Consider the following 14,029-nt stretch of genomic DNA (forward strand, 5'->3'; position numbering starts at 1 on the left):
TAGATTGGCACTCTACTCAACGTCCAACTTTCCAAAGCTGAGAAAAGACAGTGTCTTGAGACACATATGGTAAAGCTATTGTTCACGGCTGGGCCCTAGTGGCCCTAGTGGAACACCTCTAGATGGATTAAGAGTTCCTTCAATTTAGGAATCTTCTGGGGGAAATTCCACAGCAGCATCAGTTATGAGTAGCAGGGGCAAAGTTTACCTGGGAGGGAAGTTTGCCCGGCATAAATAATTTTATAGCAAGAGACAATAATATCAGCTAAGTGGCAGAGGACAGAAAATGCCTGATGAGATAATGGAAAAGCTATGTCACCAGGCAGAGCTCGCCCTCAACGTCGCACTGGGAAGACAGAGTCCTGGAGATTCAGAGAGACGTCAAAATTAGGATCAAGACCTAGGGCCTGGGGCTGATGACATGGCAAATTTCTGACTATTATCAAAGGGCAACAAGGATTAAAATGCCACTCTCTGAAAGAATCTAGTAGAAATTAGTTTGTATGTTTCCTTTTTTTTATTATTTATTTAAATTCAACTAGTTAACATAGAGTTTCAGATGTAGAGGTCAGTCATCCGTTGTGTAGAACACCCAGTACTCATTACATCGAGTGCCCTCCTTAATGCCCATCACCCATTACCCCATCCCCCCACTCACCTCCCTTCCATTTCAAATCTAACTGCACTAGTCTTGAAACTGGGCATCAACACCAAACAAAAAAAGAACATTAAGAGCTATTTTTCCTCTTGATGATGCTACCACTTCTCCAGTCTTTGTGCATTTACTTATGAAATAAACCAGTAAAATGGCTTTCTGCTCACTCAAATGGCCTTTCTCACTCCTTTTCTCTTCTCATTCCTTAGTGGATGCCTGTTACAGAAACTTAAAAATACTGAAGGAAAAAAAAAAAAAAAATACCGAAGGCCAGAATTCCATCCTTCCTTCTGTAAATCAGCCTTCTTCCCTCTCTACCAATGAACTACTTCATTAACTGGTGAGTCAGCAGACTCGAATTATTTTACATTGTCTTCCTTATCTGGGCTTTAATTTTCTTCTCTCATTTGAAAATGCACTAAAATACCTACTACGCTATGAGATGTAGGGTCTAAAAATTCAATCACTTAAAATGCTGGGTTAGATTTTTGTGAGGTTAATAAAATGACTTGAGTAAGCCTGTATAGCTCATGGTCAGGGAATCTGAGCCTGTGAGATCCAAATCCATCCAAGTCCTGGCTGCAATTTGGTGCCACCTGGTGGTAGTTGTCCACTCCAGCTTAAAATATAAATGGTGATAACTCCATCCTGTGACACGCTGGCACTTCTAGACAGAAGCAGTGATTCAGGAATCTGCCTAGCAATGGACCTGATTTGTTGACCAAATCTGCAGGGATTGATACAGGAGAATAATGAGGATATAAGGCTACACACCTCATTAAGGTGTAGGTGCCTGCTACTTTCCTAGTTGGCCTCACCTTCTCTCCAGAAGGAAAAGACTTTACTCCTATTCAAGAGTAGAAGTTGATCAAAGGATGGAAGCTAATCACTAATTCCACTATTTACGAACTTGGATTCATTCAGAGTGAACTATCATGGAGTTTTTCTGTATTGTTTCTGATTCATGCCTTTTTCCAATTTTGCCTTTTAGCTTCTTTTTCAAGACACTGGTCATACTTCTCCTAAGCAATCACAGCAGACTCTCGGCATGTTTCCCTAAGTCTCCAAGATTTAACTCAAGTACAACTTCCTAAATATTTCTCAGTGTCCTTCCCCTGGATTGCTTGCATGTCCTTCCTCTCTGCCTCCGTAGCGTCCTGTATAAACATTTATGTAGGGCATATCAGCCTCCCATAATTTATTGCTTAGTCATATGCCCTCTTGATCTTGAGCTACTTTAGGGTAATGAGCTATGATCATTTGATTCCCAGCCTTGACCATAGTGCCTAGAAAACCATAGATAATTATCTACGTGTTACTTTATATATTCCTCCCATTTTACACATTTGTAACATTGCAGATCTTTTCTTCATTGGTCCTCTAGTATTTTAAATATTATACTCATAGCAGCAGAATTACAGCTTATTTGAGCACTCCTTGCAAGAATCTTTTCAAAAACATTAACATTTACTCTGTTGATTTAATATACAGGCTAAATATTGACTCTAGGATATTAATTTTAAAATTACCACTGTCCATATAAAGTCATCTTACCTTTTAACTTTCCTTTTTCCTCCTTCTTCACTGGTGTCAGATAGCTATTAACAACTACTTTTTGTGCATCTACTATGAGCAAGACATTATATCAGGCAATGTGGAAGTCAAAAAAATATTAAGGATCTCTTCTCATTCTTTTGAGACTAAAATGTAGTTAGATAAATGACACTGAAAATGTTGAGAATGATGAAGATTAAGAAAAGATAGGTTTTTTTAATTAAAGATTTATTTATTTATTTATTTATTTATTTATTTAGGGAGAGGGCAGGCAGAGAGGAGAGGAGAATTTCCAGCAGACTCGCTGCTGAGCACAGAGCCCAACACAGGGCTCGAACTTATGATCCTGAGATCATGACTTGAGCCAAAATCATGAGCCAGATGTATAACTGACTGAGCCACTCAGGTGACTTCACTGTCATCTTTTAATAAGCAGACTATACATACCAAGGGTCATATTGTTTTCTAACAACCTGAAAAGACATATAAACTCTTCCTACCCCATATTTATCAAATGAGAGAGATATGAGGGCACTAAAACTCTGCCCAAATGTATAGAGTAAATTAACGTTGCTAAGAGCAAGCACTTAGCACTTGAATTTTGACTTTTTAGATGGATGGCCACACTCTTAATCTTGACATTACTCACTTATATGTTAAAAAACGACAACACAGGCCCGGTAGAAAATATGGACGTAGAAGATGAAAAGGAAAAATTTACTTTCAGATAAACTATGGGAAAATTTTCACAAAGGAAGCAGAATTTAAACTACATTCTGGAACCTACGGGGAGAGAAGTGATGGCAGAGTGAATTACGGAAATATGTCTGGAAAAGAGGTGACTAAATATTAAGCTTTATATTAGAGAATTCTAAAGACAGTTTTTCTTTGTTTTACTTTTAATAAATATGAAACTCCATTTCTTCCTTCTCAATATGATACTCGAATTAATTTATTGTCCCAGTAAAGATATTGAGTGCATAAGGGATTCATCCTTTAACATCTTGCCTGGGGCCTGTAAGAAGGCAGAAAATAATTATTCTAGATTCATTCTAAGTTGCTGATCATGGGACAGACAATGTGACTATAAAGGTCAAAAGTAAACAGCATTAGTACCAGTAATACTTTACTACTCACTGGAAATTAGTATTCAAAAATGTGTTTCTTCATATTATTTTTACTTTCAAGATCAGATAGTTTAAAAAGTTACATGTTATATTTTCAGTTAGAAAAATAGTAGTAACTTTTTTATGATCCTTAATATAACAGCTAGAGAAGGTGTCTGCTGCCTCATCATTGTGCTAATAGGTCACAGAGAGCAAAAGAATGAGCAAAAGAATGAGCAAAATAACAGAAGCCTATGTTAATTACAAGCCAACTGGAGAAGAAGTAGTATTCGAGTCATCACATTTTGATATATATTTAAAATCATTGGTTGCTGATAATATATGCTTTACTGGGGGAGGGGCGTTAAAAGAAATAAATATACCCCCTTTAAAACACTTTCCAAAGACATCTCAAGATTTCATTTTTTGAGTAGGGAAATATTTTTTAAATGCAGTGTCCAGTCCACAGCAGTGACAGAAAAACTATTCACACAGAAACTATAGCTTTATTTTTTTTTATATTCTAGTGTAATCTGTTTTGTCAATGTTAGTTACTATTCGCCAGCCTGTGTTTTTATTCTGCAAAAACAAGACGTCCATGCCCTTTGACCAGGGTGAAAGAAAAGCTTTTTCTGCTTCCTTTGTAGTTTACCTATCCAAAAATCATCTAGCAGCCTACAACTATATGGCTGAATCAACTGTACTGCTTCTTTGTCCATGAATCATTTTTCAAATGGGGTAACAGATATGTAAGTACTCTGAAACGGAATGGTGATTGAGAATTGCATGGTACCGTTATTACTATTATTTTAATATTGTCTTCCTACTAGGATACAAAGTTTCCTCCAAGATATCCAGTAATCATCCTTTCTCGAAAAAAGGTGTAATCAGAAGAATTCTCTTGTTGAAACCTCTTTTTTGTTGTTTTTTCTTAGACACATCTATGTCTAAAATAAACACATTTTGCTATTTCATTTTGTCCTCAGATGTGTCACACACACACACACACACACACACACAGCCAAATTATATGTGCAGATCAAAATTTCACCATACAAAGTTTTTAAAGTTGCCATTTTCCTGGTCTTTCTACTTCCTAAATATATTTTATAAAATATGTTCACTGGAAGATTAATTTCTCAGAATACTAATAGATGCTGTATAATAATGGGTTCTGTAGTTTTACAATATATAAAGTTCAAATAGTCATTTAAGCATAGTAATAATAATTTTGATTTCTTTAGTAGTTTCTAGAGAAAATTTAGCATGTGAATACCTTTAGAAGTACTTTCTCAATCTTTCTGTTTTACAGATAAGGAATCAGAAACTTACCTAAAGGCTTCACATAAATATTGAAAGTCACAGTTTGTAGCAGAACCAAAACATACCTCAAGTCTTTTCTACTCATTTTGAAAATTATTTCATATTAAAAAATAATTTTTATTTTTCACTCCAGCCAATTTTAGAGTCATTAGTATATAAAATATGTCAATGTATAACATGCTGTATTATTCAAGGTTCTAAAGAGAACAAGAACCAATAGAAGGTGTGTGAGAGAGAGAGAGAAAGAGAGAGAGAAAGAGAAGGAGAAAGCCTGAAAAAAAAAAAATGGTTCACATACTATAGATACTATGAAGACCCAAGATCTATAGTCAACAAGCTGGAGACCAGAAAGAGCTGAGGGTGAATTTCCAGTCTGATTCCAAAAATCTGAGAATGAAATGAGCCAATGGTATAAATTCAGTCCAAAAGACAGCAGGTTTAAGGCCCAAAGAGAGTCAGTTTTTCTGTTTGAGTCCAAAGGCAGCAGAAAAACCAATGTCCCAGCTCAAACAGACAGCAGGAGTTCCCATTTAGCTTTTTCGTTCTATTCAGGTTGGTTGGATAAATGCCCAGTTAATTGGATGAGGCTCACCCACACTGGTGTGGGCAATCTGCTTTATTCAGGCTACTCAGTCCAACATTAATCTCATTCAGAAACACACTAACAGGCACATACACAGAATAATCTTTGATCAAAGGCTGGGGCCTCCCATGGCCCAGTCAAGTTGACAAAGAAAATCACATAGGCTCAAGACTAAAGTGGGGTATTTTCTAAACATATGACAAATTCCATCTTTTTGAGGAGCAGTTCCCAGAATCAAGGTTCTATAGAACATCTTTGATATTTGTTGCTCCAGACTTTAGAGACTACACTACATCACACTCCTTTCATAACCTTTGAAAAGTTTGTTCATTCCTTTTGAATCAATGTTTCCTCAGAAAGCAATAAAATTAAAATAACCTTTTAGAATTGGGGAGGGGGTTCTCTTTTAAGCAACTATGGTAAATCGCTGCAATAATGGTCTCCAATTTTTTCATGCCTCTCTCTATCAATGCCCTCATATGGTCCCCTCACACACTGATACTAGAACTTGGGCATGTTACTTTCTTTGACCAAGTAAGCAGCAGCAATGAGACACAAGCAAGGACTTAAAAAGTGATTGAACATTGAGGTTTTCCTTGTTTTGCTGATTTTGGAACCTTTCTGGATGAGACAGAGTGTGGCTCAGTCTTCCCCTTCACTTCAGCTGATAGCTAGCCAATCTTCAGAGCTGTGACACCTAGGTGACCAGTAGTTGACAACAGTTGCTTGAGTAAGCCTGGTCACAATCAGCAGAATAACCGGCCTGCTGAATCCAGTACAAATTGTGAACCTGCAAGTCAACCGTGTTATTTTAAGCCAGTGAGTCTTTTTTTTTTTTTTTTTTTTTTTTTTTTTTAAGCCAGTGAGTCTTAAGGAGACTTTTTACCAAGAGTTTGGAATAAGAAGACCTAGTTCTAGCAAGTACTGACTATGTGACCCAGAGTCTGAAAATCTTATTCCTTTTCTTTAAAGTTGAGAAAAATAAAAAAATATTCAACAAGGTTGCTTTAATAAAGCAAATAATAAACTTGGGAACTGTTTGGTAAGTCATAAGCACTATATACATTAGTTATTTTGTGACTCAGCTTCTCAAAATCTTGTAAGATTTTCTTTGTTATTATCATTAGTTATCACAATGCTAGCTATCATTGGTATTATTTGGGATGTTATCTGCTGCCCAATCAACCCAGTCCTAAACAGTTACGCAGATTATTTGGTCACTTGGCCAGACCTATATGGACCTGGTCCCTAGGACAGGCAAAAAAAGGAAAAAAGGGTAAGAATGGACATACAACCAGAATTTGGTGTGTCTTGTCCAATGAGTCCCTTATGTTGTTCACATGGATCTTGTTGGACATCTTCAGCAAGCCCAGTAAAGTAGAAATTCTTGTACAAAATAAAGAACTCCAAGGACAAGCCCTGCCAGACTCTCTACCGCATGGGAGACAGGCCAGTTTGAGCCACCTCTTGCCCCATGGTATCAAGAGTATCCTACATTGATTGATTGATTTTTCTCTGCTTCAGTTCCCTCATCTACTAAAATAGGGAAAACAACTATTGCATAGTATCATTGTGAGGAAGATATTTGCATCAATATAATGATGCATAAAAATATTTTCTCTCTAGATTCCAACCCCCAATTCCTTCTCAGAATTCTGATTTTTAAAATTGCGTTTTTATTATAGTGCAATAGGATAGTTTATTTAGGCAAGCCAATTTACCCTTCACTTTATTTTTTTATATTTACTGACACATCCATCTCAGAAAAGTTATTTAAGACATAGTTTTGGAAAAGTAGATTCTTCAAGATGCTGAGGTTGCCTCCAAAATAGATACTTGAACACTGAGTCTACTACCAAGATAGTCTATATGGTAGTAGTAATGGAAATTCAAAAGTTGTAAATAGATTTCCAATCTAGGAAACCTCTGTAAACTTATTTTCTTTTTACAATACCTGACAACAAATATATATATTAAAAAAACATTAATTTCTCTGGCTGCAAAATTAATCCAATTATTTAATAACAAGTCAATTTGCATATAAAAGCAGAAAGAAAAAAAAGAAAAAAAAGCAGAAAGAACTGTGAAATGGAAAAGCTGTTTAAGTAGTGGTTATTGTAGTATGAATTTAGATAGAAATTTAACACAGTTTTAAGGGAAGAAAATGTACTTAATATATCTCTTATTATTAAAGACATAAAAAGTATCCCTTTTTATTTTTTAATTTAATTCCAGTACAGATAACATACAGTGTTATATCTATTTCAGGTATACAATATCATGATTAGAACAATTCTATATATTACTCAGTGCTCATCATGATAAATGTGTTCCTAATTCCCTTCACCTATTTCACCTATCACCCACCCCATCAACTTCCTCTCTGGTAACCACAAGTTTGTTCCCTATAGTAAAAGTCTGTTTTTTGGGTTGTCTCTTTTTTTCTTCGTTTTCTTTCTTAAGTTCTACATATGATATTTATGGAAATCATTTTTGTGTTTGTGTTTCTTTGACTGACTGATTTCACTTACATTATACTATGTAGATCCATCTATGTTATTCCAAATAGCAAAATTTCATCTTTTTATAGTTGAATAATATTCCACTGTATACATATCATTTATCTGTTCATTGATTCATGAACACTTGGCTTATTTACACAATTGGACTATTGTAAACAATGCTGAGATAACCTAACTATATGTCTGTTTCTATATGTTAGGAAAGTCAGGTATGTCTCCTGCTCTTAAAAGTGGTGGCATAAAAAAAAAGAAAAAAAAGAAAAAAGAAAAAGAAGTGGTGGCATTAGGAAGAACAAGATATGTAGTGCCCTGCAATGCAATGTTTCCTATTTACTGGAATCTGGCACTTCAGGGATATCTCTATGTGTATTGCAAGCGCCCTCCTATTATGGCTGAGCTACCTCTGCCTTCAATCAAATTATCTGCAATTGTTCTTTTTGCCTGTTGTGGGCAGGGCTTATTCCCTGTGTTGTTAACGGGTCAGTCTGGGACTGCCCTGGGCTTGAATTGAGTTAGACCAAGCATTTGCCAGAGATGCAGTAGTGCTAAACTGCAAGGTGCTTACCCTGTGTTGTCCCCTAAGAAGCTGTCATTGGTGGATGGGGCCTATAGTCAGACCATTTGTCTGCCACTAGCCCACCGGTTGTGTAGCAATTGGACTAGTATATGCTGTTATCCTCCCCTCTCTCAATGGCAGCAATCACTTTAGAGTGGTGCTGGCCACTATCAGGACTGCTTGCACATTGCTGGTGTTGTGGCACTGTTTTGAATGGGCTTTGGCCAAGGGTATATTAGAGGGGTAGGTCCACAGGAGAACACAGGAATGGGGCTTGCAGTGTTAGCAAGGTTTGGGCAGGTGTGCCATGGGAAGAGATCTGGAACTGTCTTAGAAAATTGCTGTAGGGCTGGAGAGGGAGAGTGCAGGAGAGTTGCTGGGGCTGGGTGCAGTACAGCAAGGTCCTTGCTAATCTGTTGTAGGAAGGGACCTGCAGCCACCCAGGAAAACTCCTGTCATGACTGACCACATAGAAGGCACACAAAAGCAGAGCATGCTGTTAGCAAGCTAGGTGAAGAGGGATACCTGGGTGGCTCAGTGGTTGAGCATCTACCTTCGACTCGGGGTGTGATCCTGGGGTCCCAGGATTGAGTCCCACATTAGACTACCTGCGTGGGACCTGCTTCTCTCTCTACCTGTCTCTGCCTCTCTGTGTGTCTCTCATGAATAAATAAAATAAAATCTTAAAAAAAAAAAAAAAAAAAAAGCTAGGTGGAGAGTATTGGTTCTGAGGTGGTTCCCACAGGTGTAAGTATATCTAGGCTGTGTTGTGGGAAGGGATATGGTGCCCAGCAGATCTTTTGATCCGAAAGAAGTCTCCCAAAGATCCCTGCCCCTTCCACACAGGCTCTAAGATTAGTATAGACATCCACCCCTCTCCCCCCATATGCCCCAGTTTTGTTTTGTTTTTTTTTTTTTAAGATTTTATTTATTTATTCATGAGAGACACAGAGAGAGAGAGAGGCAGAGAAAGAAGCGGGCTCCTCGCAGGGAGCCCGATATGGGACTTGATCCCAGATTCTGGGGTCACGACCTGAGCTGAAGGCAAAGGCTCAACCGCTGAGCCACCCAGGTGTCCCTGCCCCAGTTTTTCCAAACTGCTTCTTCTATACTATCTTTGTGGGGTTGTTTATTGTACTGTCTCTTTAGGGATGGGGACTCTTTCCTATCACCCTCCAGGCTCTCCAGAGCCAAGTCTATGGATTTTTAATATTCCAAGTGTTAAGTCCCACTGATTAAAAGAACTCTCAAAATGAGGCCCCTCTGGTTTTCAAAACCAAGTATTATGGGAATTCATCTCCATGTGTAATTCCCATGCCTGAAGGGCCTGGGTGAGAGTCTGTTCCTCCCTCACCTCTTTCTACACCCGCCACATCTTGCTTCTGTCTCTTACTTTAAAAGGCATCTAAGAGAATCAACATTTTTGATTATTGGATTTTCTCTATTAAGAATTTGGAAGGAATATTTTTAACTTAATTATTTCAGATGAAGAAAAGAGTCAGAAAAAAATTTTTAATGTTGTTATTTGCATGAGGACTTATTTTTTCATGCATATTCAGTATTATGTTCATGACATTTATCATGCTCACAAAATTTTATTTATGATGGAGTTAAACAGAAACATAGCAGTCATGTATACCTGCAGAAATCACATGGAAAAACTCAACTTATTATAGAAAATACTGTAACTGTCAATCTTAAACTACATCCACCAGATATCATGAATATCTGGTTACTCATAGGATTATCATGTAAAAAGAGATAAGCCAGTAGAAAAAGAAGCTAACACAACTGAAACCCAAAGAATCCCACCCAAACCTAAACAAAGTCATGGCACTAGTTTCCAGAGATGGAGTTAAAGAGAGACAGAACATGAGTCACTCTAAGTACAAGGGGGGAGAAAAAAGAGCCAAATGAGTATATCAACCATTTTAAGCAGGAAAGTAATAAGGAAAAATGTAGGCTATGCTTCATAGAGAATTTGGTGGAGAATCAATTTGCAAAAAAATGGAGAAGGTATAATCAAGGAATTTGACTTTGGCTGTAAGAGTTGAAAGGTCCTGTGACTAATGGAGATGCTAATTCCAAGGGATGCCTTATGGGGAGTTTGAAGGTCCTAAACTACAGAAGTTAAGAACCATAAAGAAAATGATAATAATGTGGAGGATACAATTAGAAAAAAAAAATAAAAATAGGGGAATCCCAGGTGGTCCAGTGCTTTAGCACCTGCCTTTGGCCCAGGGCATGATCCTGGAGACCCAGGATTGAGTCCCACATCAGGCTCCCTAAGGGGAGTCTCTTCTCCCTCTGCCTGTGTCTCTGCCTCTCTCTCTCTCTCTCTCTCTGTCTTTGTCTCTGTGTGTGTGTGTGTTTCTCATGAATAAATAAATAAAATCTTTAAAAAAAAAAGAAAAATATGTAAAAGGCCATAACTAGAAGAAAATTATGAAAGGAAAAAATTTCACTAGTAAAACCAAACATATAGTAAATGTAGAAGATTAATCCACTTATAAAGCCAGTATATAGGTTAAAATACAAAAGTGGTAAAATCAATTAAATCTACAAAATTCAGTCAAAAGATATACAAAATAAAAAGATGCAAAATATGACACAATATACAGAAAACATGGAAGAGAAACTAAAAATTTAGTGTGTTTTGAATGTGTTTGAGCTTAAGCAACCATAAATTTAGTATAAACTACTACACACATGTTGTATATGAACCTAATAGTAACTACAGATCAAAACATATATATACAAAAAATAAATAAATAAAAAAGAAAGGAATTCAACCTTAACACTAAAAAGCCACCAAACTACAAGAGAAGGGAACAAGAGGAGAGGAACAGAGAAAAACAAAAAGAAAACAATTAACAAAAAGACAGTAAATACATACCTATCCACCTTATTTAAATGTAAATAGACTAAATACTCCAAACAAAAGATATAGGGTAATTAAATGGTTTAAAAAAAATCACACCCATTTATATGCTGCCTACAAGAAACTCATTTCAGGCCTAAGGACAAAGATAGACTGAAAGTGAAGTGCTGGGAAAAAAAAAAAAAAACATTACTATGCAAATGGAAGCGGAAAAAATCTGTGGTAGCAATAGTTATGTCCAACAAAATAAATTTTAAAACAAAGACTGTATCAACAGACAAAAGGGTCACTACATAATGATAAAGGGATAAATCCCAAGAGGATATAACAATGGTAAATATCTATGCACCCAACATTGGAGCACCTAAATACATAGAGCAAACATTAACAGGCATAAAAGGACAAACTGACAATAACACAATAATAGTAGCAGACTTTAAAACCCCACTGAATTAATGGATAAATCATCCAAATAGAAAGCAATATGGAAATAGTGGCTTTAGGCCAGATGGACCTAACAGATATACACGTAACACTGCATCCCAAAACAGCAGAATGGACATTCTTTTCAAAGTGCACATAGAACATCCTCCAAAATAGATCACATGTTGAGCCATAAAACAAGTCTCAAGAAATTTAAGAGTGAAATCATATAAACATCTTTTCTGACCATAGTGGTATGAAACAAATCAATTATAAGAAAAAAGCTGAAATGAAAACAAATACATGGAAGCTAAACATTATTTTTCTAATCAATGAATGTGTCAACTGAGGAATCAAGGAGGAAATAAAAAACTGTATGGAGAAAAATGAAAACACAATGCTCTAAAATCTTTGGAACACAGCAAAAGCAGATATAAAATTTATAGCAATACAAGCCTACCTCAGGAAACAAGAAAAATCTCAAATAAACAACCTAATCTTACACCTAGAAGAGCTATAAAAAAAAAAAAAGAAAAAAAAAAAGAAAAAAAAGAACAAAGCCCAAAGCTAGTACAAGGAAAGAATAAAGATTAGAGCAAAATAAAGAATAGAGACTTAAAAAACAATACAAGAGATCAGTGAAACAAAGAGCTAGTTCTTTGAAAAAATAAAACTTATGAGTCTTCAGCCAAACTCATCAAGGAAAAAAAACAAACAAAAAACAAACAGAGGACTTAATATCAGAAATGAAGGATGAGAAGGATAACTGGGTGGCCCAGAGGTTGAGCCTCTGCCTTCAGCTCAGGGTTTGATTCCAGAGTCGCAGGATCGAGTCCCACATTGGACTCCCTGAGGGAAGCCTGCTTCTCCCTCTGCCTTTGTCTGCCCCTCTCTCTGTGTCTGTCATGAATAAATAAATAAAATCTTTTTAAGAAAGAAAGAAAGAGAAAGAAAGAAAGAAAGAAAGAGAGAGAGAGAGAGAGAGAGAGAGAAAGAAAGAAAGAAAGAAAGAAAGAAAGAAAGAAAGAAAGAAAGAAAGAAAGAAAGAGAAAGAAAGGAAGGAAGAAATAGAAATGGAGGAGAATGAACTGACACTACAGAAATACAAAAGATTACAATAGTATAAAAATCATATGCCAACATATTAGAGAAGCTAGAAGAAATGGATAAATTCCTAGAAATACATGATCTTCCAAAACTGAATAAGGAAGAAAGAAAAAAAATTGAACAAATCAATTACTAATAATGAAACTGAATCAGTAATTTTAGAATTCCCAACAAATCAAAATTCAGGACCAGATGGCTTCACAGGTGAATTCTATCAAATATTTATTTATTTTTTAATGTTCTAAGGTTTTTTTTTTTTTTTTAAGGATTTATTTATTCATTCATGAGAGACATAGACTGAGAGAGAGAGAGAGAGAGAGAGACACAGGCAGAGGGAGAAGCAGGCTCCTCACAGGGAGCACAGTGCGGCACTCGATCCTGGATCCTGGGATCATGACCTCGGCCAAGGTAGGCACCCAACCGCTAAGACACCCAGGTGTCCCACTGTCAAACATTTAAAGAAGAGTTTACACCTGTTCTGAAACTACTTTCAAAAAGAAAAAAATCAAAGAAAAGTTTTGAAATTAATTCTATGAGGCTGGCTTAACCCTGATACTAAAACCAGATAAAGACCCTATAAAACAAAGAAATACAGGCCAATATCTCTCATAAACATGGATATAAAAATCCTCAACCAAATATTAGCAAACTGAATCCACCAATACATTAAAAAAATAAAATAAAATCATTCACCACAATTAAGTAGGATTTATTCCAGGGAAGCATGGGTGTGTCAGTGTTCACAAATCAATTTGATACATCACATTAACAAAAGAAAGCATAAAAATCATATAATAATCTCAACAGATGTAGAAAAAGCATTTGACAAAATATATCCATCCATCCATGATAAAAACTTGGTAAAGTAGGTTTAGAGGGAATTACCCCAACATAATAAAATTTCACATCTAACATAATAATGAATAGTGGAAAACTCTTTCCTCTAGGTTGAAGAACAAGACAAGAATGTCCACTTTCACCACTTTTATTCAACATACTACTGGGAGTCCTGCTGCAGCAATCAGACAAGAAAAATAAATTGAAAGATCTAAATTGTAAGAAAGAAGATAAACTGTCACTGTGTAGAAAATCATAAAGATCCCACCAAACACCAAATAGAACTGATAAATGCATTTAGTAGTAAAGTTGCAAGATTTAAAATTAATATACAGAAATCCATTATATGTCTGTACATCCATAACAAAGCATCAGAAAGAGAAATTAAGAAAACTATCCCATTTACATTTGCAACAAAACAAAACAAACCTACGAATAAGCTTAATCAAATGAGTGAAAGACCTATACTCTGAAAACTATTG

General features: G+C 36.1%; 1 long non-coding RNA gene across 1 annotated transcript in view; it reads left to right on the forward strand.

Moving 5' to 3' along the window:
• LOC144283702 (uncharacterized) overlaps positions 1-4,065 on the forward strand; it is a 238,583-nt gene extending 234,518 nt beyond the window's left edge. The window contains exons 7-9 of the long non-coding RNA XR_013352262.1: positions 865-995; positions 2,823-3,047; positions 3,963-4,065. This is a non-coding gene — a long non-coding RNA (uncharacterized LOC144283702). The remainder of the gene's footprint in view (positions 1-864; positions 996-2,822; positions 3,048-3,962) is intronic.
• The last annotated feature ends 9,964 nt before the right edge of the window (positions 4,066-14,029 follow it).

Source organism: Canis aureus, chromosome 14 (genome assembly GCF_053574225.1).
Source record: "Canis aureus isolate CA01 chromosome 14, VMU_Caureus_v.1.0, whole genome shotgun sequence".
NCBI lineage: Eukaryota > Metazoa > Chordata > Mammalia > Carnivora > Canidae > Canis > Canis aureus.